At 36.0% G+C, this 3,948-nt stretch overlaps 1 long non-coding RNA gene across 1 annotated transcript; it reads right to left on the bottom strand.

The window, feature by feature from the left end:
* Window positions 1-2,070: 2,070 nt before the first annotated feature.
* On the bottom strand, window positions 2,071-3,682 carry LOC138041610 (uncharacterized). Its single transcript, XR_011130862.1, has 2 exons — window positions 3,342-3,682; window positions 2,071-2,461 (listed from the first exon to the last, which is right to left on the bottom strand). It is a non-coding gene; the product is annotated as an uncharacterized lncRNA (long non-coding RNA).
* Between the last annotated feature and the right edge of the window lie 266 nt (window positions 3,683-3,948).

The raw sequence follows: 3,948 nt of genomic DNA, 5'->3' as shown, positions 1-3,948 counted from the left end.
TAAGAGGTCTTTAAAGGTGGAATTCCGATTTCATACACCAAGACAGACTTTTTCAAATCTAAGTTTGAAGAGAAGCAGGTTTTTTTTTACCGGTAGTGTTCGTCTTCACTGTTGTAACTGGTTTTACACAGAAAAGCGAAGTCCAGTGCCTTATACTTTCACGCCACTCGATATAGTTTGTGACGTTTTGGGGTCGTAGGTTGTCCTGAAATGCATATAGCGTACATGTATGTTTTTAACTTCGAGTTAATATCTTGTCAACATTGTTCATACAATGTAAGTTTTCTCGCTTTATAAGCCAAGGCAGGCGACAGAGCGGCTGCCTGTTATATTAAACAGCGGCAAATATTGACAACAAACCCTGTTATTTTCTTCCCTTTAACAACGTTCATTGCTATGTTTTGTGTAACTAAAAATAAAATATGTCAACTGTCACATCTGACTACCGGGGGATTGTGTGCTTTTTCAACTTTATGGGACTCTTTGCAAAGGGCGAGTTAAGTTTATTCAACAAAGTAAGCTGCTTTTTCCGTTTAGAGACTGAAAATGTCAGCAAAGGTGCTCTAGTTCAATGTGCAAAGCGATTTTTTTGGTTTTTGATGCCAGCAAAACAGTTCACCACACTAGAAAATTTTTATTCACTTGCTACTGGCTCACCAAGACTACAGAATTTGCCACATGGATGAATACATTTCACCAATGAAGGTGAGTGATGCAATAACATTACAATAGTTGCAATAATAATCTCCCCTGAATTGAATTTCCCCTACCCCTCAATATAGATTCTACACCCCCTTCTTTGTCAGTGCCAAAAATCTTCCAAGAGAACTGAAGCACTAAGTTACACAGAATTAGTCAGACAGGTAGAAAACCCTCAAGAATCAAAAGCAGGAGCTGGATATCAAGCAGAGAAAAATCGATAACGAAAACAAAAACTTTCACAAAAAAACATGAAGTTAAGTATTTGGGTTTAGCTCATTACGACAATGACATGCCAATGCCTTTGCAGTACTAACCCCCCCCCCCCCCCCACCACTAAACATGTTTCATTTCATATTATTATTTACATGCACAGAACAAACTGCATTGAACACGATGCACAACCCCATGAATTTCTCAAATTGCTTTTGGCCTATTATAAGACCTGTGAGTCAAACCACACCAAAAAGTTAGCTCACTATAATAAGGTAAAACAGATATCATTTTCATAATGGTTATATGCTTTACAATGTAGCTGTGTCACCAAACACCCAAGGTCAATAATTTTGCTATTATCCCAACAGTAAACACTTAATGACTGGTCCCGAGGGAAACAGTTCATTTTGTTTCCCTAAAAATTTCAATGTTCCCCTGAGGCGCAGACGAGGGAAACAAAATGAACTGTTTCCTGAGAGACCATTCATTAAGTGATTTGTTATATAGCACAAATAGGATCAAAACGTGCAATGGGAACAGCAACGGTGATCGTCGGTCAATATTTGCGGGCAACAGTGCACTGTTACCCTCTGAGGTCATAGATTTTGCACTGTTGCCTGCTCAGAGACTTTTGAACGACAAAAGTGTTTTTGTTAGATGTCATGTGACCTTGAAGTAACCAATAAGAGCATGCGCTGCTGGGGGCAAAAACAGTTATATAACAAAAATAATTATTATTCAACATAACACTTTTGCTGGAAAAACAAGATCAGCAACACAAATCAAATGTTGAATTGAGAGAAGAAAATGTCATGCTTCACAAAAAAGGACAAAGTTATAGAGACAACACAGTTTTCAAGAAAAATATTGGACTGACATAAAAATTAATACCATGCACATGTAACCCTGTGAAAAAGCACCCCAAATGCCTAAATTTCCAATATGGGTTTTAGAACAAACTTTTCCTTATCACGGACTAAATTCTTATGGTCGTTAATTTTCTTTCTAGTGCAAATAATATTGAACAAAACAAAATAGTGTATTGTAATAATCAACTGATGCATGTTTAGTATTTTTTCCTTTCATTTTCCCGAATTTGTTCTCCACCTATATATATCTGTTTGGGTCAAGTTAGCAGAAAGTTGGGGAATCCACTCAAAAGAGACACTTGTAATACCACTGGCAGTACTAAATCCTAACATTACTCAACAACAATGACAATATTATTTGTGTTCCTTTAATATATGTTTTACAACTAAAGGAGACACTGCATTTAGCTCTCTTGTGCACCATACAATTTCACAAGTCACTAGTCAACCACTAAACAAAAGGAGGAAAGAACTTATATGATCCAGACAAAATGGGAAATTTTGGTGGTGAACATTCTCCAGACCTGTTTGAGAATATCTTCCAAGCCACAATGTATTTACAATAATGAAAAGGGTTTTCCGTGAACCAAGAAAGCTAATCTGCAGAGAGTAAAAGTAGGTTGCTGTACTACTGCACAACTTCAGTTTCTTCATAAATCAGGTATGGCTACCATTTCCTACAAACAAAAACAATGATAAAACCATTACACAGAAAGTGAATAATGACACAGTAAGCACAAGGGGAAAGATAATACCTTACATTATGAAATTTTGAACCACGGATACTGTGTTTTTCGCTTTCTGATTGGTTCACTCACTCAGTTAACAGCTCTTATACAGTATGACATAATATGGAAACTGATTGCGCCAAGTGTTACCACGCTGGAAACTGATTGCCTTTAAATATGTCCAAGTGTTAAGAATCAAATGAAAATTTAATAAAACAATAATCAATGGATATGATTGAGTTGTTGATCTCATATCAACATGCACTCATGGAATTATAATATTATTGTTCATTATTGTCTTGTGCTATAGGAATTATATGCTTATTAGTGTAATTACTGAAAGTTCTCTGCACTGATTGCTTGTCATTGAGACGATTATTATTACGTGATAATCACCGAAGCGGTTTTTTCAAAATAGCCACAAGCTGTTTTGTTCAGGTGACAGACGAATAAATTAATTGTTTTAAAGAAAATGTGTATTATTCAAATAATCAACTATGTAATAGGCGATTTGCATGATGGCATCATTTACTAAGAAATTGAGTTGCTTCTATTGTCAGGCAAATTTAAATTATTGTTTCCGATATTCCCTCAGACTTTATGAATGTTGGTGAACAAAAACCTCAACTTCATCTCGGTTTTTATTAACCGATATTCACCTTGCCTTCAGCGAAACAATAATTGTTAATAATTATTTTTTGGCGTTCATACTAATTTTTAGTGTTAAACAACTTTCAGTCAGGGGTACGCATCTAACTAAAGCTGTAAGGCTTATTATTATTATTATTATTATTATTATTATTATTATTATTATTATTATATAATGTACCTGAAGTGTTTGCATGCTTCCAAAGCTTTGCTGCACATGTGTTTTTGTAGCCGTTTTGCAAACTTATAAATATGAAAAAGTTGACCAACATGGTTACTCTGTTACAGTAATGTACTTTTCTGGGCTGTTCCACAACTGATCAGGACAATATTGCCAAACACTGAGTGGAAGACGCTTTGATGCAGATTTCCTGGAATGGTTTCTGCAAAAATATTTGCGAGGAACAGCAACAAAAACCTCGCACAGATCGATGGCATTTAACAGTCAAGGTTACGTGACGTGGAAATTGTAAATCCCAGGTGTTAAGAAAATTCAACTTTGTGGCTGACGTTAACTCACAGTTCATCTACAGCAAGAAACCCAGTGGACGATTTTATACGATCAAAGTTGTATGACCGCGTTACGTTACAGTCTTCAATAACAACGGCCAGCCAAACTTATTTTCAAAAGCAAAAACCTTTCGTCCATCAAGACCAAGTTGCTCCTGTAGTTCCCGAGAACAAAGAAGAATTTCGTTGCCAGTTCGCTGGTTTCTGCAAGATTTTTAAATAATCTGGGGGCAGACCAACACCCCATGTCAAGAAAATTCACAGTAGCCAAAACCAAC

Source organism: Montipora capricornis, chromosome 3 (assembly GCF_036669925.1).
Source record: "Montipora capricornis isolate CH-2021 chromosome 3, ASM3666992v2, whole genome shotgun sequence".
NCBI lineage: Eukaryota > Metazoa > Cnidaria > Anthozoa > Scleractinia > Acroporidae > Montipora > Montipora capricornis.
Note: the sequence above shows the minus strand (reverse complement) of the source record. Positions and strands in the feature narration are given on the sequence as shown.